The sequence below is a fragment of the Bombina bombina genome, chromosome 7 (genome assembly GCF_027579735.1).
Source record: "Bombina bombina isolate aBomBom1 chromosome 7, aBomBom1.pri, whole genome shotgun sequence".
In the NCBI taxonomy this organism is placed as follows: Eukaryota; Metazoa; Chordata; class Amphibia; order Anura; family Bombinatoridae; genus Bombina; species Bombina bombina.
The window spans coordinates 31,772,579-31,798,741 of record NC_069505.1 but is presented as its reverse complement, the minus strand read 5'-3'; the positions used below and the strand labels follow the sequence as shown (position 1 = coordinate 31,798,741).

Here is a 26,163-nt window from a genome sequence, read left to right as displayed (position 1 = left end):
ATTAACCTGGCATCCAATAACTAATTATTAAAAATTATAAAGTTAAATGACCTACCATTTATAAATGTAATAATTGTAAAATATTTTCTAATAATGTTTTGAGATACCTAAGGAAGATACATGATCTTATACAATTCTTTTTACATTCAACAACACTGTCACTTTCATGTAATTGAACCACTTCACCTTATTAAATGTTAAAACAATCATAATATTAATACATATCCTAAATATTTTTAATATATACTTTTTCAATATAAAAGCATTGAAGAATATGACTCCCCAATTAATGTTAAAATATATCTTTTAATATTCTCTGAAGAATTTTATTTTCTACTATTAATGCATTATTTTCTCTTATGCATGTGCTTGTCAAATAGCCAACTACCAGTCATGGGAGTCCAAGTTTTATTTATTTACAGATTATATTGATATATATTAGAATCTGCTAAAAAAAAAATATATATTTAATAGAAAATAAATAAATATTCCATGAAGTCATCAGATGCCAATCTGAAATGACAAATAATAAAAATGGAACAAAGTTAATACACACGTTGTAAAATATTCATAAAATACATTTAAAATCATATGGTGTCTATGCTCTAACTTTGATCAACATTTTTTAAAGATAATCATTACATTCATTTTAAATTAATGAAATACATACACCATTATATTGTTGATTAAAAATAATATTTAAATTTCAAAAATTAAATTTATACATAATAATGTATATCACATGTAAACAATATATGTATGCTGAACATAAATGTAATATTTCATGTCCATTCAAATACCTCTATATCAACTATAATATGTATTCCTTTTTCTGATTGTGATCCCTAAATATCTAATTAAGAACTAAATATGACTAATGTATGTAAGCTACTAATATTCTACAGTCTTCACTAGCATGCATTGGTACACCAACCTGGACAATGCATGGTCTTTGAATGTCAATTCAGGGGTAAACAGTTGATCTTCAATAGGTGTCTTATTCATCAGTTCATTAAATAGAGGACTGGGAAATACCATCTAAAAAAGTAAAATCATCTAAGTGTCTGATTGTGATCCCTAAATATCTAATTAAGAACTAAATATGACTAATGTATGTAAGCTACTAATATTCTACAGTCTTCACTAGCATGCATTGGTACACCAACCTGGACAATGCATGGTCTTTGAATGTCAATTCAGGGGTAAACAGTTGATCTTCAATAGGTGTCTTATTCATCAGTTCATTAAATAGAGGACTGGGAAATACCATCTAAAAAAGTAAAATCATCTAAGTGTCTGATTGTGATCCCTAAATATCTAATTAAGAACTAAATATGACTAATGTATGTAAGCTACTAATATTCTACAGTCTTCACTAGCATGCATTGGTACACCAACCTGGACAATGCATGGTCTTTGAATGTCAATTCAGGGGTAAACAGTTGATCTTCAATAGGTGTCTTATTCATCAGTTCATTAAATAGAGGACTGGGAAATACCATCTACAAAATAGAAAATCATCTAAGTGTCTCCAATAGGATGTCTCCACAGCCTTATTCTATCAAATAGTTTGCACTTACCATGTGAACATGTCTTTGTATGGTTTTCAAGGTCAGCAGAATTTAAATATGCCAGACATGATCCCATTGGTATACTTCAATTTCAATCTTGGCTTTTTCCCCACTGTCAGTCTTGGAAATCTTCACTGTCAGGCTTCAAATTGTTCCCTTTCAGTCTTTATATTAAGTCATCTCCCTAATGTAAGAAATTATATATAAAGATTTCATACAAGTGTGTGAATCAGTTCTGTACCCCTCTCCCACCCCCCATTTCATAATAAATATCTATCACTAGCTTACTAAGCCTGTGTATGAACCTGTGTTATTTTCTATCAAGTGTGAAGATGAGTCATATTGAGCAGAACAAACCTCTGTGTGACATTGAACCATAGTCATTCTAGAGTATCCCTTTCTGATTATGTACATAAGTAATGTGTAAACAAAGTTATATTTTTAAAAATTTATGCCATATTATGTATTTGTGTACAAATCATGCCAGCAACAGTCCATACATTTCTACTTACCATCTGATGTCCTCTATAAAAACCAGGTGGCAAAGACTCGCTATAGGACCCAATGCCCAGAGCATCACCTATATTATGAGAAATAAATATTATTATAACATTTTATCAATACTAACATGTTTGCACAATTCTCTACTTGTCATTTCCCTAGAGTTCACATCTATTGAAAATACTCCAGTGTAACTTCTATTATTTACCGTCTAAAGTGGCGGTTGATGACGTCTGCTCTGACATCAAGTCCCTCGTCCTGGAATTCCCCCTCTAGAACAGGATCATCCTCCTCATCTCTGAGGAGGTCTCTGTCCACCGGGACGGCCTGCAGCATCCCAGCCCGCTGTGCAATATTATGCAGGACGCTACAGGCTACAACGATCTTAGCCACCTTCTTTGGGTTGTACTGGAGTGCTCCTCCAGAACGGTCCAGGCACCTGAATCTCATCTTCAGGAGCCCGAACATCCTTTCAACCACCGCCCTGGTTCTCTTATGAGCCCTATTGTAGCGCTCCTCAGACACATCAGTTGGGCTACGCAAGGGGGTAATGAGCCAAGGCCGGCTCATGTACCCAGAATCACCTATAAATTTAGAACAGAACATAATTCAAACAGAATACTTAAACTAGTATATTGTTGTATAAATATATTTTTTAAAAACCATAATCCATATTAAAAGTTGTCAGAAACATAAAAAAAAAAAAAAAAATTATATCTAAATCTGTATCTAGCCATTTCATCGAAGACATGCTACATATGCGTATTTCTCCTAAACCAAACCTTGTGTAAAATGCTAACTACATGTTTACATTGCATTCTCTATATGAACACTTAAGGTAAGACATGCTACATATCTGCATTTCAATAAAACTAGACATTAGCAGAAATAGACAATGACAGGGTTAAATTGAATGAGATAATATCTTGCCATTTCATCTAAGACATGCTACATATGCGTATTTCTCCTAAACCAAACCTTGTGTAAAATGCTAACTACATGTTTACATTGCATTCTCTATATGAACACTTAAGGTAAGACATGCTACATATCTGCTTTTCAATAAAAATAGACATTAGCAGAAAAATACAATGACAGGGTTAAATTGCATGAGATAATATCTTGCCATTTCATCTAAGACATGCTACATATGCGTATTTCTCCTAAACCAAACCTTGTGTAAAATGCTAACTACATGTTTACATTGCATTCTCTATATGAACACTTAAGGTAAGACATGCTACATATCTGCATTTCAATAAAAATAGACATTAGCAGAAAAAGACAATGACAGGGTTAAATTGCATGAGATAATATATTGCCATTTCATCTAAGACATGCTACATATGCGTATTTCTCCTAAAACAAACCTTGTGTAAAATGCTAACTACATGTTTACATTGCATTCTCTATCTGAACACTTAAGGTAAGACATGCTACATATCTGCATTTCAATAAAAATAGACATTAGCGTCGGTAAATAACAAATGGTTAAATTTAATCCTATAGCTGAACATGACGCTAACAGTTAAAAAATACAGGGGCAATTGTCAAAATAATTAACCATGTTGTGCACAAATACTCACCAACGAGATAACCAGGGGGCATTTGTCTTTCCTCAAACTGTCTCCACAGGGACGACAGAGAGAGGATGCGGGCATCATGACAAGCACCTCCAAAATTCGCATACACATGCATAATCCTCATCCGTGCGTCACAAACATACTGCACGTTGAGGCTATGAAAATGTTTGCGATTTCTGAAGGGCAAGTCATCAATTGGAGCACGCAGCGCAATGTGGGTACAATCAATGGCTCCCAAGACATTGGGCAATTGAGCAATATCAAAGAATTCCCGCTTCAGGCGCCTCCAATCACCATCATTCTGTGGGAATCCTATGTATTGCTTACTGATACGTACCATGGCGTTCAGAAAGTTATCAAACACCCCAGAGAATGTACCTTGAGCCAGGCCATGCATGTACAGTTCTCCGGATTGAAAACTCCCGGAGGCCAGGACGTATAGACAGCTTAGCATCTTACTCATGGGGGGAACAGCAGTCCTTATTTGTATACGTGGCTCCAAATGAGGTTTAAGAAGCTCGTAAAGGCCAATGAGCTGTTCGCGATCGAGCCGATACTTATCAAAAACCTCAAAGTCACTCATGTTTTCCAAGGTGGGTCTCACCCTGTAGACACGAGGACCTCGAACCAGACGACCCCTTCGTCTCGGTCTGAGCCGCCGAGGCTGCCTGATTCGACCAACAGCTAGTTCGCCAATAGCACCACCAGCAGCGTCTACCATGTCATCGTCATCCATCTTTCAAAACAGCGTAACAAGGTAAGCACTTGATCTGATGTGGATCACAAGTGATGCATTGGCCATGTTGTTTGGGGGATTTATAGTACAATTAGTCCAATGGTAGTGAGTTTGTAATGATTGCTGATTGTATTCACCTGTTTGTATGTGAGCGGCGCGAATGCTTTCACAGTGGGCGTTTATTTGTTGTTTGCTGAAATGTTAGTTTCAAACAATGATTCTCAATGTGAAAGTGTCAAATATCACACATACAGTGCATGTTTGTAATGTTTGTTCATATGCGTAATCAATATTTCCTAAACGCGATGTTATAGTAACAAGCACACGTCCAGGCTAACATGAATGAAAGTGCATAGTTGTGTATAATGTGCATCGAATGTGATCGATCAATGTTGCTGCAATATTGTTTGTAAATGATAAAGGAACATCTGCCATCTGTAGGATTGTATATATAAGTTATTGCCGAGCTGTCAATATTGTATGCGTCCCTTTAAAATCGCAATAATAATTCAGAACTTCCCGTCTGCCATCTGTAGTATTATATATATAAGTGATTGCCGAGCTGTCAATATTGTACGCGTCCCTTTAAAATCGCAATAATAATTCCGAACTTCCCGTCTGCCATCTGTAGTATTGTATATATAAGTGATTGCCGAGCTGTAATATATTGTACGCGTCCCTTTCAAATCGCAATAATAATTCCGAAATTCCCGTCTGCCATCTGTAGTATTGTATATATAAGTGATTGCCGAGCTGTCAATATTGTATGCGTCCCTTTCAAATGGCACTAATACTGAATAACTTCCGGCTGTCATCTGTAGTATTGTATATATAAGTGATTGCCGAGATGTCAATATTGTATGCGTCCCTTTCAAATGGCACTAATACTGAATAACTTCCGGCTGTCATCTGTAGTATTGTATATATAAGTGATTGCCGAGATGTGAATATTGTACGCGTCCCTTTCAAATCGCACTAATACTGAATAACTTCCGGCTGTCATCTGTAGTATTGTATATATAAGTGATTGCCGAGATGTGAATATTGTACGCGTCCCTTTCAAATCGCACTAATACTGAATAACTTCCGGCTGTCATCTGTAGTATTGTATATATAAGTGATTGCCGAGATGTGAATATTGTACGCGTCCCTTTAAAATCGCAATAATAATTCCGAACTTCCCGTCTGTCATCTGTAGTATTATATATATAAGTGATTTTCGATCTGACGATATTGTATGCGTCCCATAAAAATTGCACGAATACTGAATAACTTCCGGCTGCCATCTGTAGTATTATATATATAATTGATGTGCGATCTGACAATATTTCTGAATTGTCCCATTGAAATCTCCATAATAATGCTGTTCAAAAGTGTGTTTTACGTATATGTTGTATTGTAGTATTGAGTGTTAAAGTTCCTAAAGGGGCGGTACAGTGGTGAATCTGTGATGTGTATGGTTGAATCTTGTAATGACGTCATGATATTATTAACCTGCCTATGTAGTTGTGAAATCCTCATTGTGTTGTTGTATTGTGCTACATTGTTATTGTGTGCTGAATAAAATCTAAATGTGTGCTTTGTGGTTGCGTGATGGGTGATGCGTGTTATGTACATGTACGTATATATTGTGATTGTGTCCCACATATGCTGACTTCTATATAGCGGTCTGGCATTGTTGTTCCTTCCCATAAAGTGACATCTGTAATCTGGTGTAATGATGTTCTTGTTGTAGGTAATTCCTAATGGTTTCTGGTGATGGAATCATGATGTTAAAAGTACAGTAAAATCCATATGTTGTGTTTTGTGATTCCTCGAGAGAATGTAATGTGTTTTTCCCCCATCATTTGAATGCACATGTATGAGTGAATGTTAAAAGTAATGTATGTGCATCCATGAGTGATCATGTGTTAAGCCTATGTAGATATGCAGTTGCTGCAAGCATATGAGTTGAATAACAGAAATGCAATAATAAAGGTAAATGAGAGATGTTTCCCATTGTGTAGTGTTTGTGAATCCAGAAATGTGTATTGAATTTTATTTTAATTGTAAATGTAATTTTATTGAAATAATAATGTGTTACTAGTGATGGGGATTTGTAGTTGATGTAATCTAAAAGTGTTAAAAATATTTATGGTGTGGTGAATATTTAATATTAAAAAACATAAATCCACCATAGGGAAATAGTCATTTCTTGATCTATTTATCATAGCTGGGTCTAACGCATAAAAGCATGTATTTTCTAGCGCTGGTATTTGGAGTTTTTCCGTCTACGCTATTTGCGTGCGTTAGGGAAATGAGGGTTTCGCGTGCACGAGCACGTCTTCCCAATAGAAGTCAATGGAGGCTCCAAAGATTTCTATATTTTTTTTTCTAAGACTGGTTTTCCTCGTAAAGTGAGTGACGTCATGAGCTTGTGTGAAAAAGTAACTAAATCGTGTTCTTTTTGTAATAAATAAATATTTTGTGTATGTAATGTGGTGTATATTGTTTGTATGCATCGATGAGTGTATGTTTGTGATAATGTTATTCGTTAGATGTAGGTATATGAGGGTCTTTTCCCGTATGTCCATGTAAGTCAATGGGAAAATGGATTTGTGTGGATTTTTTTCAAACACCCGAGATCTCGCAACTTTAATCCTTTGTATTTTAAAGAAAAAATAACAATTCCGAAAAATAAAGATAGTGTTGTGTTTGTATGAGTGTAAGTGTACTTTGTGTAATATTTGTTTTGTGATTCGTGGATGTTTTTTTGTGCGGTATATGTTTACTACTGGGTCTGAGGTGGCGGTAGAAAGTTGAGCGTTAGGTGTATTTTGAGTCGCGGTAAATAAACTCTAAATACCGGAGTGCGTAAAAAACCCGCGTTAGGAGCCTCTAACGCTGGTTTTGACGGCTACCGCCGAACTCTAAATCTAGGCCTTAGTGTTTAAATAGATAGATAATCCCTTTATTACCCATTCCCCAGTTTTGCACAACCAACATCATTATATAAATATACTTTTTACTTCTGTGATTACCTTGTATCTAAGCATCTGCAGACTGCCCCCTTATTTCAGTTCTTTTGACAGACTTGCATTTTAGCCAATCAGACTCATAAATAACTAAACGGAAGGGAGCACAATGGTATCTATATGGCACACATAAACTAGCAATATCTAGTTGTGAAAAATTGTCAAATGCAGGAGGCCTTCAAGGACTTAGAAATTAGCATATGAGCTAAGGTTTAGCTATCAACAAAGAATACCAAAAGAACAAAGCAAATTTGATGATAAAAGTAAATTGAAAGTTGTTTAAAATTGGATGCCCTATCTGAATCATGAAAGTTTAATTTTGACTAGACTGTCCCTTTAAGGCATCTTCTTACTCACTACTATAAATTCCTGTTGACCCCATACATACCAGAACGGGCTGTAATGCTATGCCAAAAGTTTAAACCCGAGTACCACAATATTGCCACTCACCTGTCTTCTAGATGGGCTTCTGGCAATATCCTGTACAGTGCGATGCCAGTATAGACTAGATATTTGTATTGTGACAGACAACTGTAAACCTTATGTTATATAGTCTCCTGTGCTTGAAATTACAACAATAGTAACAGATACACACCCAATGCCCTTTTGGTTAATATGAGCGTTTGGAAAGAGCCGTTCCCTTATGCCCTGCCATTGACCTGCAGCCAGATATTCTCATCCTCACGCCCTTAACCCTTCTGTTCCCGCACTTCCCAAAATAATCAATTCTGTGGATTCAAACGTATCTATGTTATGCAGCGATAAATCCTGGAAATATTCCAGAGTAAAAACATCCCTTGTCCTTAGATGACTTTCACTCTATAAAGTAATTCCCACGTTAACCTGTTCAGAATCAGAGGGGGGTCACCGATCAGGGGTCGCACAAGTAGCTTACACCAGAGTTTAATCTGGGAGTGCTACCAAGATCTACATTTGCTGAGAGATGTTGTGAGATGCTGCAGATCCTAAGTCTGCAGGATTTTTTGTTATGGGAGGGAAGGAATATTCTGCAGGCTCTGGGCAGGGAATGGAGTAATGGTCGGCAGCCAAGTACATAACAATACAAGTGTGTGTATCAGGTGTAGCAGGGACCCTACAAAAGAAACAATCATAACCAGAGACCAACAGTAGTGCACTGCTTTGTGCTGCTAGTGGGGTAATGCTCTGCAGCTCTGCATGGGTTTGAAAAGCAATGTTCTGCATTTAACTAAAGCTTAATGAGTTACTGATGCAATACTCTGCAGTTCTACAAACTCTGCAGCCCTGCACTGTATTAGTGAAGCACCATATTAGTTATGCAATATTCTGTAACTATAAACATGTCGTTTGAGGATCTGCAGAGTACGGATTTCTAGCTCTGCACCAAGTTAGTGCTGCAAACTTCTGATGTGCAATGCTCTGTAGTGGGTTAGAGGGGTAATGCTCTGCAGGATATGCAATTGCATCTCTCACCTGATCACACTGAGCACCTCTTGCAGTTCCTCACAACACCCAGGTCCCTCCCTGCTGCTGTCTACAGTCTATTTATTACAGAATAGGACTACTGGCAGGGACAGCTGAGAGCCTCCCAGTAAATGCTCCTCCTGCTGCAGTGGGGTGGGAAGGGGGGTGATGACGGAAGCCTGAGAGCGCACAGTACAGGGGCAGTAACAAATGATAATGACATTACACTCACATATGTTTTATACTTAACAGCAAACAACTTCACTAATGTTATGTCTTTAATAGAAATATTAAACTAAAGCTGTTTGCAAGCGAATGAATGATAAAACAAATTCCTAATCTCTATTAGTGTAATATACAGTAGGGTACAGTAATATACAGTATGACACAGTAATATACAATAGGGTACAGTAATATATAGTAATGTTGCAGTAATATACAGTATGACACAGTAATATACAGTAATGTTACAGTAATATTCAGTGTGACAGTAATATACAGTAGGGTACAGTAATATATAGTAATGTTGCAGTAATATACAGTATGACACAGTAATATACAATAGGGTACAGTAATATACAGTAGAGTACAGTAATATACAGTATGACAGTAATATATAGTAATGTTACAGTAATATATAGTTATGTTACAGTAATATACAGTATGACACAGTAATATACAATAGGGTACAGTAATATACAGTAGAGTACAGTAATATACAGTATAACACAGTAATATACAATAGAGTACAGTAATATACAGTATAACACAGTAATATACAGTAGAGTACAGTAATATACAGTATAACACAGTAATATACAGTATGACACAGTAATATATAGTAATGTTACAGTAATATACAGTATGACACAGTAATATACAATAGAGTACAGTAATATACAGTATAACACAGTAATATACAATAAGGTACAGTAATATACAGTATGACACAGTAATATACAGTACGACACAGTAATATACAATAAGGTACAGTAATATACAGTATGACACAGTAATATACAGTACGACACAGTAATATACAATAAGGTACAGTAATATACAGTAGAGTACAGTAATATACAGTATGACACAGTAATATACAGTAATATACAGTATGACACAGTAATATACAATAGAGTACAGTAATATACAGTAGAGTACAGTAATATACAGTAGTGTACAGTAATATACAGTATGACACAGTAATATACAATAAGGTACAGTAATATACAGTAGAGTACAGTAATATACAGTATAACACAGTAATATACAATAAGGTGCAGTAATATACAGTAGAGTACAGTAATATACAGTATAACACAGTAATATATAGATATATTTTCTGTACACAGTCGCTTATTTAACTTAATAGGAAGGCACTTAAAGGCTTTTTTTTAACTAAAGGAAAAGAAAGACACAAAATTAATTATTTAGATCCTTTTTAGGGACAGGACTATGATATTGTCTATAAGAAACAGATGAGAAGGGATTTCACTCATCCTATTAATCCTCCTCTTGAGAAATCGCGACCGCGGATCGAGGGAAATACATTAAGGTCATCATTACGATGGCTTCTGGGCTGACTACCTGTAGCTGGAACAGACATTGGCTGTTTCCATCAGCCGCTTTTGTGGAAGGTCAGAGACTCCCATGGTATCACAGGACAGTCTGGACACACAAATTTCTTTGTTTACAGGAGGTGCAAAAGTTTGTTTTGCGCAGTTTGTTTCTAAATAAATAGGCTCGAATCAAAGTTTTGCTCTGTTTCTTTTTCGGGGCATTACCTAATTTCATTACTGGTGGTGGCCTGGGGGGTTAAGTGTCATTGTGCCCCCTAGCCCAGTTTATTCCTGGGGTGTGCATGAGTGAGGTTACACCTTATACTCTCCATCACCTCTTAAGTGGTAGAGATGAATCACCCCAAAGTCACTTGTTTGCGGTAAATTGACAGACCATGCTCTTGTGCAAGCTTTCCCTGCTGCATCATAAGTGGCGATTACGGACAGACAGATTCTCAGCTTTAGAAGTTCCCCTCCTGCAGCTTGGTACGTTTAGTGATCTAAAGCAAACTGCACCCTGAGAGGCACCGACCTTTTCAACAAACAACAAATGCTTTTTGGCCTTTGTTCATTCTCATCTGGTTGCACTGAGTGACAGGTAGCCGTTTAACATTCACAGCAGCAAAGTCTCACTGCACTGGCATTTTCCTAACAGAACTACAATTTGTAGATCACTTAACATTATACAGTTGGTTCTGCCAAGACAGGGCTGTGGCTGTTTCCTGCCATTTTGTAAAACAGCATCTAACAATGCATGGGAATAATAAATATATATATATTTAAGTTTAACTTTTAAGCTTACTTAACATTTTTATTTTAGTGGGAAAAATCCCACTCTATTAAAGGGACATAATACTCATATGCTAAATCACTTGAAACTGATGCAGTATAACTGTAAAAAGCTGACAGGAAAATATCACCTGAGCATCTCTATGTAAAAAAGGAAGATATTTTACTTCACAATCTCCTCAGCTCAGCAGAGTAAGTGCTGTGTAAAAAGTTATACTCAGCTGCAGCCAAGCTGCAGGTAAAAAATAATAATTAATACATGAATAGCAGCCAATCAGCATCAGCAGTGCTGAGGTTATGAAATATTTTACTGTGCTCTCATGAGATTTCATTTAACTTTCATGAGATTTCATTGTAAACTTCCTTACACTGAATAGGGAAATAAGATGAGAGTGCACGTAAGCTCGCTCCTTCCACTGTTGCTTAGAAGTCCTTTACAATGGGATGTGGCTACTCAGGAACTTTTGAGGTAAAATATCTTTCTTTTTTACATTGAGATGTTCAGGTGATATTTTCTAGTCAGCTTTTTACAGCTATGCTGCATCACTTTCAAGTGTTTAAACATTTGTGTATTATGGCCCTTTAAAGGGTCACATGTATCCGAAATCAATTACTGCATTACACAAGGTCTATACACACAATGGGGCAGATTTATTAAAGCTTCAACTGATAATCTTGCGTCATATTCGACACAAATTGAATCCGCCATAATTAACAAAGCATCAACATCGTCAAATGTTGAAATGTGTGACGTAATATATGGTCCCGCAATCTAAATCCGACGCAGATCAATGCTTGCGTCATTACAGATGTTTCAAATTCACATTCGGCTCTATTTGACCCTCTTCCCAATTTATCAAACATTCAACAGGTAAGCTCGCGTCTTTTCTGCCGCAGCGTACCTATCGTTCAAACCGCCACCCTTGAGGCCACGAATGTCATAAAAATGAATGGGAGTCTGAAAACCCAGAAAGGTTATGTTAGATGCTGCAAGAGAATGAAGCTTATTACATATTTATGTAAATTAGAAAGTTGATTACTATTGTATATTCTTTCTAAATCACACAAACAACAAAAACGCATGTTCAGTATCTAAATTATATGTTAAATAACAATATTATAATCACATGTAATTTCAAGGGGCAGATTAATTTCAAAAGTAATTTTAATGAGAGGTAATGTCTGTCTGGCAGCAGAACTAATAGATGAAGGGATAAAAATAAATTACATACTATAGCTAACTTTCTTTTTTTGATCAATCTAATGTCACCATGTTTAACGCATTTAATACAAGTCCCACTGCATTTTGCACCAAATTTGACGCAATACTTCGCACCAAATTAGACGCCATACTTGAACTCCTAAACGACCCACAAACTAATTACATTTTCCACCACTTTTGATTGGGAAATGCGTAATTACATGATTTATGACATCAGACACTCTGATTTAAATATACAATTTTTACACGAAGTGTAATATTTTTGACAATGATTTTAAAAATTATGTTTGATTCAATATAATCTTAAACTGATAGCGCAAATGGATAGTCCACCTAACATTAAACTGTCATGAATCAGATACAGCAGAAATTAAAATCACCTCTTTACTGTCATAATATTTTTAGTGTTTTTATTCCTTCTCTTGAATTTAATTTTCAATAAGAAATGTCATCTTATATGCCAGCCCATTTTATAACACTTGTGTAGGGGTGGTGTTTAAAACTGCACTGCAATCAGGAGGGGTTACACAGGTGCAGAGAGAAAACTGGCCCAGCTCTTAAAATATCCATTGTTTGCAAATAAATACCTTTGATACCCTGATTAAATGTTATATTCACAATTATTCTTCCTCAGAATAATAATATATTTACACTATATACATATAGTGGTATAAATAAACACAGAGATATGAAAGACAACATTTTTTAGACCAAAATAAAATTTAGGGACATGCAAATATGTTTGGAAAAGATTTCTGACATAACACACACATACATTATATATATATATATATATATATATATATATATATATATATATATATATATATATATATATATATATATATATATATATATATATAACACGGGTGGGGTCAGCACTCTCAGGCCGGACTGGGTACACATCCTATGACTCTGTAAAGCTGCACTGTTACCAGAGTCACAGGCAGTTAACCCCAGACAGGCCTGGGTGCAAGGCCCAAACATGGAAAATTACAAAAAAATAATACATTAATATTGCACACAGAGAAAGTCCAGAACTCACTCACAAGCTCTCAACTAAGATAAAAAGCACCAATGGAAGAGTTAGTTACCGCATCTGGCCAAATGGGAAAAGCCCAGGTACCTCGTCAAGGTCTCTTCCAAAAACCTGGGTCCCTATACAGCCACACAATGCAGGCTCACATTCAAACAACTGTGAAAAATGGAGGGTGCACAGGCTTATGTAATCTCCCCAAACATATACAAAACACAGGTGTGGTCAGCACTCTCAGGCTGGACCGGGTACACATCCTATGACCCTGTAGCATGCACAGCCCTGGGTGCAAAACAGCACTCTTAGGTAGCTGCACTGCAACTCTAATCCTATTGGAACCTTTCATCCAATCGGAATGCAAGGGACGCCATCTTGCATTGAAGATCCAGTTTACGTCAGCAACCGTATTGAAGAGGAGCTCCGTGCCGGATGTCTTCAGGATGGACCTGCTCCACGCTGGATGGATGAAGATAGAAGAGGCCATCTGGATGAAGACTTTGCCGGCTGGATGAAGATGAAAGAGGCCGCCCGGATAAAGACTTCTTGGTGCCCGGATGAAGACTTCTTGCTGGCTGGATGGATCCTTCAAGCGGAACTTCAATAACTGTAAGTGGGGTTAGTGTTAGGTTTATTTAAGGGTTTTTTGGGTGGGTTTTATTTTTAGAGTAGAGTCTGGGCAGTAAAAGAGCTAAATGCCCTTTTAAGGGCAATGTCCCTACAAATGCCCTTTTTTCAGGGCAATAGGGAGTTTAGGATTTTCAGATAGGCTTTTTATTTGGGGGGGTTGGTTCTGTGGGTGGTGGGTTTTACTGTTTGGGGGTGTTTGTATTTTTCTTTACAGGTAAAAGAGCCTATTTCTTTGGGGCAATGCCCTGCAAAAGGCCCTTTTAAGGGCCATTTGTAGTTTATTGTAGGCTAGGTTTTTTTTTATTTTGCGGGGCTTTTTTATTTTGATAGGGCTATTAGATTAGGTGTAATTTGTTTTTGTAACTTAGGGTTTGTTTTATTTTGTAAATTAGTGTTTATTTTTTTGGTAACTTAGTAATTTTTTATTGTAGATTTAAATAATTTGAGTAGGGTTAGGTTTTTTTTAATATGTAATATAGTTAATTTTATTGGCAGTTTAATGTAATTGTAGTATGTTACAAACTGCTATTTGTAACTGGCCCTTTAAATGGAAAATTGCCCTGCTTCGCTGGATTTTGGAGAAGCCTATTTGCCAGCCTTCTTCCTCATGACTATGGCCCCTGGAAGATTGTGCCCCTGAGAGTATATTAACTTTTATTGGGTGTGTATGGCCCTTTAAGAACCGTCTGGGGACATATTGTGACTTTGGGGAACAATGCCCCTTTAAGACTATGTCCCCAGACCTGTGAAATTACTTGTCCCTGGCTTTCTCCCACTTGGTTCAGTTTCATTGTGTGCCATTAAGAGTTAATTTTGTTCAATTCTAAATACATGTTTGCTGGGATCAGCTCTAATTAGGTTTAGTGATAAATCTTACCATTGTCTAATCAGACTGCTAGTGATAAGGTGGACTGCATTGTTTTATTGTATGTAACTTGTTATCTGCTGAAGTAATGTTGTGGCCTGTCAAAGGGCGTTGCCTCTCTATCGAATATCAAATGTGTGATGGGGGATTTTATGCCTCCCCCTGAGAGTGTCCTGTTTGCATGTAACCTCAATAAAAAGCAGGCTGTGTGCTCCAGCACATCAGACCTATTCTGACCCTCTAACTTGCAGCTTTGACTCATGTTTGTAGGGGAGCGCTAGGAGCATCCTTTTCTATGGTCCAACTTCCAGCCAGAATGGAGGCAACCGTAACATTTGGCGGCAGCGGTGGGATAGCGTCCTAGCGCAAGGAGCAGCACCCCAACAGCACTGGTATCATAGGAGAGTTATTGAGGGCAACGCTAGCCACTGCGCAGCGTCCCTACCTACAGCAGCATTGAGCTGACAAGACACTGGTCAGAACCCTGTGAAGAGCACCTCAACCTGATCCGTCGCTATGAGGGCGCTGATTTCGTTCCAGAGGTAAAGAGGCGGCTAGTCCGATATGGTCCAGACCCTGCGCAGGAGGTAGTCAGTCGAATCATCCGAAAATTGGCAACTGAGAACGAAGCGGCACGAGCCTTTGAGCGCCAACTGTGGAGTTTGGGGGTATGGACACCTGCTCTCCAGCGAGAAAATGAGTTACAGGGGGCAGAGACAGTTGGTCCTGTCCCCCAGCAGCAGAGGAATATGCAGGGAATTGGGAGCCCAGACTCCATTCCCCAGCGGCAGGCTGAGTTACAGGGGGCAAAGACAGTTGGTCCTGTCCCCCAGCAGCAGAGGAATATGCAGGGAATTGTGAGCCCAGACTCCATTCCCCAGCGGCTGGAAGTATGTATGGGAGAGGAGCTTGTTACCCCCTCTCCCCAGCGGCAGCTTAACGCACCAGGGGGAGACAGTAAGCCCCACAACCGTGCAGATGGGACCGTGGTCTCTGCACTTACAGCACAGGGGGCAGAGACAGTTGCTCCTGTCCCCCAGCAGCAGAGTGAATTGCAGGGAATTGGGAGCCCAGACTCCATTCCCCAGCGGCAGGCTGAGTTACAGGGGGCAGAGACAGTTGGTCCTGTCCCCCAGCAGCAGAGTGAATTGCAGGGAATTGGGAGCCCAGACTCCATTCCCCAGCGGCAGACTGAGTTACAGGGGGCAGAGACAATTGGTCCTGTCCCCCAGCAGCAGAGGAATATGCAGGGAATTGGGAGCCCAGACTCCATTCCCCAGCGGCTGGAAGTATGTATGGGAGAGGAGCTTGTAACCCCCTCTCCCCAGCGGCAGCTTAACGCACCAGGGGGTGACAGTAAGCCCCACAACCGTGCAGATGGGACCGTGGTCTCTGCACTTACAGCACAGGGGACAGAGACAGTTGCTCTTGTCCCCCATCAGCAGAGTGAGATGCAGTGGATTGGGAGCCCAGTCTCCATTCTCCAGCTAACTCCTAACTTGGGCCCAGGGTTAACAGTGGAGATGTTAACCCCCACTGACCCCCACGTTCCCTTTGCCACTGGGCAGGACTATGCCCCAATGCCCCCAGCAGAAGAGCTGGCATTAGGACAGAGCGCTGCTGGCCTCTGCCCTACAGACCCCCTTGTTACAGGGCTGGCCTGCAAACCCCTCACCCCAGCAGAAGAGCTGGCATCAGGACAGAGCGCTGCTGGCCTCTGCCCTATGGACCCCCTTGTTACAGGACTGGCCTGCAAACCCCTCACCCCAGCAGAAGCCGCTGGCCTCTGCCCCCCAAGTACCACCAGCTATTTGCCCAGCTGCGCCAGGAAGGCCGAGGATGCTACACTTTCATCCTACAACCTGGAACCTACAGGCCAGTACTACTTATTGTGGGGGGGCTACTTTGCTGCTAATTTTTATTTGTGGGTGGGTTATGAGACTAACTTAGGCACTGACCGACAGAAGGTCAGGTGCCTGGTTAGTCTCCCTCCAAAAGGGGAGATATGTTACAAACTGCTATTTGTAACTGGCCCTTTAAATGGAAAATTGCCCTGCTTCCATGGATTTTGGAGAAGCCTATTTGCCAGCCTCCTTCCTCATGACTATGGCCCCTGGAAGATTGTGCCCCTGAGAGTATATTAACTTTTATTGGGTGTGTATGGCCCTTTAAATACAAGTTTGCTGGGATCAGCTCTAATTAGGTTTAGTGATAAACCTTACCATTGTCTAATCAGACTGCTAGTGATAAGGTGGACTGCATTGTTTTATTGTATGTAACTTGTTATCTGCTGAAGTAATGTTGTGGCCTGTCAAAGGGAGTGTCTCTCTATCTAATATCAAATGTGTGATGGGGGATTTTATGCCTCCCCCTGAGAGTGTCCTGTTTGCATGTAACCTCAATAAAAAGCAGGCTGTGTGCTCCAGCACATCAGACCTATTCTGACCCTCTAACTTGCAGTTTTGACTCATGTTTGTAGGGGAGCGCTAGGAGCATCCTTTTCTACGGTCCAACTTCCAGCCAGCCTGGAGGCAATCGTAATATAGTATAATAGTTAGGGTAGGTTAATTAATAGTTTAATATAGTTTAATTTAATTCTACAGGTAAGTTTTAATTTATTTGATGATAGGGATGTTGTAATTCTAATGTAAAGTTAGTGGGTTGTTAGGTTTAGGGGTTAATAGCTTAATTTAGTTTATGGTGATGTGGGGGGCTGGCGGTTTAGGGGTTAATAGGTTTAGTTAATGGTAGTGATGTGGGAAGCCAGGGGTTTAGGGGTTAATAGTTTTATTTAGTTGCGGTGGGGTCCAGGAGCGACGGGATAGGGGTTAATAACATTATGTAGGTGGCAGCGGGGTCCGGGAGCGGCAGGATAGGGGTTAATAACTTTATTTAGTTGCGGCGGGGTCCAGGAGCGGCGGAGTAGGGGTTAAACATTTTAGTATAGTGGCGGTGTCTAGTGACAGGGTATAAATAAAGTTGGTAAAAAGGCGAATAGCAGCGAGATTGATGACTGTTAGTTAACAACAGTCCGCTGCGCATCGCCCCGTACTTGGTGCTTGACTTTTCGCCGTCTTTTTTATAAATGTGGAGAGCGTATTCAGGTCCGCGGCAGCGATGTTAGGTGAGCGTATTGGTGCAGTCGAATGCAACAAAGTTGACGGCTTGATAGATCAGCCCCATTGCCTTTAGTGCAAATGATGACTACATCATCCTCTGGGGAAGGGGGGCATGCTTTCAGAGCTATAGCGCCCCCCTTCCCCTGTACCGTAAGACATTACGACGTGACTGAGCCTGTTCCGTTTCATGGGCATGATGATATTACCAAGCCTCAGAAACCTGGAAGTGCTGGGCTGCTTCAGAGATTCACTGGTATTAATTAAATGTGCATTTTTTTACTAGAGGCTCATGAAAACCCCTGTGTGCAGGACAAATTTATATAAATTTACCCAAAGGCCCTTATTTATATGAGGATAACCCTGTCCTTGAAATGTAGATACTGCTGTGGGCTTTAGTTAGGTGATCACTGATGTGTCCTCATTTTCCTAGCTGGAATTTAAATTTACCTGGTGTATAGGATTGTAAAGTGAGCCCCTACGATAAACTTCAAAAGTGCAAGAGGCCTCCAAATGCCCTTATTTGGAATAGGATAACACCTGACTAAATAATGTAGCATAAATGCTTATTTAACTATGTTATACCTACTTTTATACATGAGATGCATTGCGCTGAAATCTAACAAAAATATTTTTTTTCTGTAGAAAATCCACTGAATTTTTCTCCGTTTCTGCGTATTTTAGAAGTTAACCTTATACAATTATAGATCCATGGAAGTTCTGACTACAAAGATTAGAAGAAGAAACACACAATTGTGTTAGATTTCACACATGTCACAATATATACATAAAAGAATGGTAAACTTGGAATCTGCTCTGTCTGCTGAAAAAACAGTATATAGTTGTGTTATTCAGTAATTATACAGTTGAGTTACTAGTTCCAGTAGTGCATAAATGTAAGCAACTTCTAAAATTTACAACAGCTCAGCCCATGGATGTAAAAGTAATATTTACATATTTACAGTATATACAATCAATTAAAGGGACATTATTCACAGCATTGCAAAATAAAAGATTTGAGAGCATTTAAAACTGACATTTTGTACAAAAAAAATTAAAAATGAATGCGTACCTGATAAATTTCTTTCATTAGTAATTACGTGTGGGGATATCCTCCTGCTCACTAGGAGGGGGCAAAAGACACCCCACTTCCTATGATCAGTCATACATATAGCCAAGTAGAGGAGGAAAAAAGAAAAGCAGGAAAAATAAAGTGGAGTAAAGAAGTGCAAAAACAAGTACTGCTGCCCCCTGAACAAAAAAAAGGGGCGGGGCTCATAGACTTTCATCAACATGAAAGAAATTAATTGATAAGGTAAGCATAAATGTTGTTTTCTTTCATCAGATGTGGAAAGTCTAAGAGTCATCACGTATGGGAATCAATAACCAATTAGTGGAGTCCACAAGACCACTGTGAATGGGGAGGGAGAAAAACAGTAAAGACAGGTTGCTACTTTTCAGGCACTGCGGCCTGCAGAAACTTCCTTCCAAAGGCAGCCTCAGAAGAAGTATTGACATCAAAGTGATGAAACTTTAAAAAATTGTGTAAAGAAGACCAAGTAGCTGCCTTAGAAATCTGATCAATAGACGTTTTCCCCATGAACAAATACGCATTTTAAATTAAAGCTTTAAGCCAAGATGCTAAAGTAACAGCAGTAGCTTTTCTGATCTTTGTGAAGCCCAGAAAAAATGAACAAAAAGGGAAGAAAAAAGTCTGAAATATTTTGTAGCTTCCACATAAGGATTGAGAGCTCTTGCTGTGACTGTTAGAGAGAGACTCATGGAGACTGAATCTATTTGAGACCACACAAAAATAACCTTTGTCTTAGGCACCAAAGAACTCTTTGGAAAATTGATCCTCCAACCATGTTGTTGAAGAAACAACAGTCTGTTGGTGTGAGACTCTCCTAAATAAAAAGATGGAGCTTGAAATACAGCAATACCCTGAGATTTGATCACAGTACGGCACCCAGAACCCTTGTGAAAATTCTTGGAGCTGTAGCCAGACCAAATGGTAGAGCAACAAACTGAAATTGCTAGAAAGGCATCCCTCAGAAACTGGTAATATTCCCTTTGAATATGGACATAAACTGACCTTTCTGAAAAAAAGGCAGAATAGTCTAAATAGTTTCCATCTCGAAAATAGGAATTCTGAAAAACTTATTCAAAGCTTTCAGATCAAGAACTGGTCTGAAAGTACCATCCTTCTTTGGAACAATTAAGAGATTTGAATAAAATGCCATCCCCTGTTCCTGAAAGGGAACTGAACAAATCACTCACCTAGTTTCCAGATCTAAAGATCACTAAAAAATGTATTAGGCCTTTAAGGGATTACTTGGAACATTGGATAGAAAAAAATCTCCCTCTGTGAGGCCTTGTTCTGAAACCTATCCGATAAGCATGGGGAACTATATTCAGAACCCAGGGTTCTGGAACATATTTAAACCAAGCTTCCTGAAAAATGCATATCCTGCCCCCTACCAGAGTTTATGGATCGGGGGCTGCACCTTCATGCAGACTTGGCAGTGTGGGTTGATTTTTTGGCTTGCTTAGGTTTGTTTGATTTGCACTAGGCCTACAGATTGGGTCAAAGGTGCTAGGCTTCTGAGAGAAAGAATCAACTTTCTATTCCTTGTTCTGACGAAAGGAATGAACATGATTGGAGGCTTTATATTTCCCCTTGGACCTTTTGTCCTGAGGAAGAAAAGTCCCTTGCCTCCAGTAACAGAAGAAATAATAGAATCCAATTCAGAACCAAACAATTTGTTTCCCTGAAAGTAATGAGATAAACGTCTGGCATAAGGTAGGTAGGAATGCATTACTATTTTTAAACATGAGTCTCATAAATAAGCTGGAGGAGATACAATACACCCACTTAACATTGGTGGAAAAGTGTTCAGTGGACCCAGATTCTATGGTAGATTTAGGAACAGAATCAGAAGGCTCCATTATAGCATATATAATAGCATAAATAATTATATTATAAATAATTATATCCCCTTAAAAAAAGCTCTTGAGGAATGGAAAACTTACCCCCTACCAAAAGAAGCCTAATAAAACTTAGAGGTCTAAGTTGCACTAAGCCCAAAATAAAATAAAGCAGGAAACAAGTAGACTCCACACTTCTTAGCCTGGATAGTGTTCAGCAGAATAGGAGAGGCAAAAACTAAGATGTTAAAGGGAGTTTACTGCACCAAGACTCAACATGAACTATACTATAGGCATACGTGAGCTAACCCGACACCCGCTGACCTGAAAGCCAAAACTTGTAAAAATTAAAACCCAGAAATGCGCAATCCTGAGGGCTCAAATGCACTATCCCTGATGCGTGCAGACCTGAAGGCTGATGCATGCAAAAAGGGGAATAAAAATAAAGATTCTGTCCCAAGGCTATATATATCAAATAACTATATCATTATAAATGCCCAAACTGGGCTACAGAGTGTCATATAAATAAACATATAGGGGCCTATTTATTATGGTGCGAGCGGACATGATCTGATATTGCAGATCATGTCCACTGCACATTGATAGTTCTGGTGATCTGCTGGTGCAATGCCGCCCCCTGCAGATTTGTGGCCAATTGGCCGCTAGCAGGGGGTGTCAATCAACTTGATCGTATTCAATCGGGTTGATTTCTGTCCACCGCCTCAGAGCAGGAGGACAGGTTATTGAGAAGCGGTCTTTAGAACGCTGCTTCATAACTTCTGTTTCCGGCGAGCCTTCAGGCTCACCGGAAACACAAGGCCTCAAGCTCAATACGGAGCTTGATAATAATATGCCCCATAATATTTACCAACAGACACTCATCTACTAGCAAAGTAGATAGCCAAACCAGTACTAAAATATATCAGCAGAGGTTTCATAAGGTGAAATAGAGAGTCACAAACCATACCCCATATACAGCCTTCTGACAAACACTGTACTCTGAGGGGAAAGCTAGCCTCAACATAGACTGAAAGCCCTTCTCTCTGAAGAATCAAATGCACATCTTCATTAATCGACCACCTCCAGCGGAGGCAAAGACAAGACTGAGGTACCTGTGAGGTGGTAGGGGTTTGGGAATCTTTGCCTCCTCCTAGTGGTAGGGAAGAGTAGTTCCCAAGAGTCATGGATCATAGACTCTCATCACCTGTATGAAAGAAAAGGAAGATATTTTACCTAAAAAAAAATTAAGCTTAGTAGAGTAAGTGCTCTCTGAACAGTTTTTCTTCAGCTACTGTCCAGCTGCAGGTTAAAAACACAAACAAGAGCCAATAAGCAGTTCTGAGGATATGCTTTGCTTTACTGTGATCTCATGAGATTTCAAAGTAAACTTCCTTAAACAGAGTAGGAAAACAACATTACGCTCCCTTGCAAGTCCTGGAACTAGCATCCTAATTGGCTGCTTAAAGTCCCTTGACAATGGGATGTGGCTACTGAGGAAATGTTAAGGTAAAATATCTTCCATTTTTAAATAGAGATGTCAGGTGATATTTCCTATTCAGCTTTTTATAGATATGCTGCATCCCTTTCAAGTGTTTCAACATTTAGAAATTATGTTTATTTAAAGTACAGTCCTACCAAACAAAGCTTTAATACCTCCCACTTTCCCATTATATGGCCAAGGGAAAGTAGAAAGTAGGAAAGGAATACATATGGCCAAGAGAAAATAAGAAAGTAGGAAAGGAATACATATGGCCAAGAGAAAATAAGAATGTAGGAAAGGAGAAGCAGGAAAAGTGCAAACTAGTACTGCTGTCAACTTATGGGTGGGACTGGTCTCATAGACTCTCACCATATTGAAAGAATTATCAGGTAAGCATAAAGTTTGTTTTCTTTGATAAGATGGTGAGAGTCCAGGAGGCATTACATGTGGGATCCTATACCCAAGCTATTAAGTCCAAGAGACCACCATGAAATAGGTCAGGAAAGACCTTTAAGGCAGGTATAGATACTAAACAGGCACTGTGGTATGCAGAACTTTCCTATCGAAAGCAGCTTCAGAAGAAGCAAACATCAAAAAGGTAGAATTTGGTAAAGGTATGTAAAGATTACCAAGTAGCTGTCTTGCAGATCTGTTCAATGGAAGCTTATTTTCTAAAAGCCCAAGAGGCAGTGACTGCACTGGTAAAATGAGCAGTAATTCAATCAAGGGGATATTTCCCCACTACTAGGTAAGCCTAGGAAATGGCCAAGAGAAAGAGAACCTTTCAAGACAATAGTTGAATGACCATACCATGCATAAGTTCAAACGACTTAGTCTAAAGAACAGGGCCGGATTTACATCTCAGGTGCCTGTAGGCACAAAAATCTGAGGCGCCCCCCCCCCCCCCCAAAAAAAAGTGAAAAAAAAATGAGGATTTTTTTAATTATTATTTAGGACAACTAAAAATAAATATTAGATGTAAAACATTAAAGCCAATACATTAGATCAGCTTATCTGATTCAACAAATACTTAAATAAAGCTGACTTTCAATTTTAAAATCAATTTGTCCAAAAAAAAGGCAGCAAAAGCAATCTTTTAGAGTAAATAAAAAACAAATTGCAATACAATTTAAACCACATGCCCTTTTATGGAGATACACAAACTAACACACACACACCTATTATACAATAGTTGTTGTAATGGAAGCTACACCAAAAATCAATACACTTTTAAAGGGACATTAAACCCCCAAAAAATCTTTCAAGATTCAGATAGAGAATACAATTTTAAACATTCCCATTTACTTATTTTATCTAATTTGCTTGATTCTTTAGATATTCTTTGCTGGAGAAATAGCAATGCACAGGGTTGAGCCAATCACATGAGGCATATATGTGCAGCCACTAATCAGCAGCTACTAAGGCTATCTAGATATGCTTTTCAACAAAGGATCTCAAGAGAATGAAGCACATTAGATAATAGTAGAATAAATTGGAAAGTTGTTTTCAATTGTATTCTCTATCTGAATCATGAAAGAATAATTTTGGGTTTATGTCCCTTTAACTTAACTCAAATGGCCATACAATTGAAAACCGTTATCAAAAATTGATGGAAATTGTCAGTGTGATCTATATGCTGTCTTTTGTATTTCCTAAAATTCTTATTATTCATTAAAAAAATATGTTTTTTATTGGAGCAATATCTACAAAACACATTTAAACACTTTCATGGTAAATGAGAAATCACACAACAAATCCTGTGATATGCTATTGATCAACATTAAATATACAGTCTGTTCTGCACAGTCTTCCTTTTTGGGAACTCACTTGAAAAAGTGACCCATACTGCATCAGTAACAAGAAGAACACAATGTAATGAGCAGTAATCATATTGTATTAAATGACCAAGAGAAGTGCAACTGTACATAATGTATATGATCTCATGGCTACCCTGATCTAATGCCAGTACACTATCTGCACTACAACAACAGCAATAATATACTTGTGCACTTACTTGCGTTCTCTGTTGAAGTTGTCACAGAGATTTCTGTCTCCACTGACTGTGTGTGTGCCTGGACTGGTTAAAAAGAGTTTCCTGATCTCATGCTGCAAGCCTTATCTCTTGTTTAAACTTATTAACCTAAACCCAGCCTGTTATCTAGTTAACTCATTATGTGAAATGCTGTGTAAATTGTGCTACAATGAACAATAACATTAGCACACTAGAAGAAAGCTCAGCTACCTCTGTGGAGTGGGACTGGACAGTCTGTGCAGTGACCAACCAGGCTAGCTAGTCCTATCCTGCCTTGCTGCTGCCTGCCGACTGTAGTGAGTGCTGCCAGTCGCCTAACCTAACTACTTCTTGCTGCGGCGCCCTCAGACTCTGGCCTCCCGAGTCCCCAAGCAAGCTCAGCCCGCTGCTGCTTCCCTCTCTCACAGTCTCCTGTCTCACTATTCCCGCGCGTGCAATGAGACAGGAAGCTGGGAGTGGTTGGACTAGGAAGTGATGAGTGAGTGTCAGGGCGACCCGGGAGCGGCAGCCAAGAGGGAGACAGAAGTTTGCAGTGTAGACTGTCACTCAAGTCACATGAGGCCCCTGTTCCTCCAACCCGGCCCCAGCACACCGGATCAATAGCTTGTTTTGCCAGCGCAGCGGCACATTTATTTTACTAAAATAAAATTTGAAAAAATATATACAGTATTTTAAAAAAAAAAAAAAAATACACTGACTCTTGTGGCGCCCCTGCTGCAATGCGCCTGTAGGCACATGCCTACTGTGCCTAATGGCAAATCCGGCCCTGCTAAAGAACCTTTAAAACTAAGTTAAGGTTACACAGAGGGTAAGCTGGCCTGATGACCCGTATTATCCTGACCAAAGATTAAACAGAAGGCTTGAATGTCAGGAAATGATTTGGCCTTTAAGGGAACTGGCATACAATCCTGCAAAACAATGTAAAGTAAAGGAATTCTGAAAGGAAAAGCTTTCCTGATTTTGTGATAAATGCAGGTGTTCAATCAATATACTCTAAAATTGAGAGATTTGAGTTCTTGCTGGAAGAAGGGGCCTTAATAGAGAAGGGCCTTCTTGAGAAGAAGACTCCAAGGATGGCTGGAGGATACAGGTACCAAGTCGTGCATGGCAAAGCTAGAGTCGTTAGAATCACTATGGCCTTTTCCTGGCTTTTATCCTGGATAGTAAAACAAAAGCATTAAATATGTAATGGGAATTGCTGAAATATTGCAATGATGGTGTTCTTTTAAGTCAGAATTCAGACTACCGCTTCCATTGCTAATGCGCTTTGGTACCTTGGTGATTGATGTAAGCCACTGTTGTGACATTGTCTGATTGAAAAAGATGCCTGTCTTAATGGGTGTCAACTCTAGAGAGACCTAAAGATTTCATGGATTTCCAAGATGTTGAATGTTAGCCTTGTTTACTGAGGAGACCAAACTCCCTGTGCATTCTGGGAAACCCAGACTACACTCCAACCCAGCAGACTGGTGTACTACCCAATTCAGATGGAGACATTAGCTTACCTGAATCAAAGATTGGTTAGAGAATGTCTTGTATTAAAGTCTAAAGAGATCTTCTGAGACAGATTATTGTAATCTACATTCCACTGTTGCAACATTTAAAGAATTTACGTGGAATCTGGCAAAATGTATGGAATTTGAAGCTTCTACCATGAAACA

At 39.0% G+C, this 26,163-nt stretch overlaps 1 protein-coding gene across 2 annotated transcripts in view; it reads right to left on the bottom strand.

Moving 5' to 3' along the window:
- Positions 1-24,544, bottom strand: part of LOC128665800 (transmembrane protein 272) — a 142,103-nt gene extending 117,559 nt beyond the window's left edge. Inside the window, exon 1 of one of the 2 annotated variants that reach the window (XM_053720007.1) lies at positions 24,485-24,544. The gene's annotated coding sequence lies outside the window, so the exon portion shown is untranslated. Of the gene's footprint in view, positions 1-8,857; positions 8,955-24,484 lie in introns of those variants that run through there. The other variant, XM_053720006.1, reaches the window with a different exon arrangement.
- Positions 24,545-26,163: the final 1,619 nt, after the last annotated feature.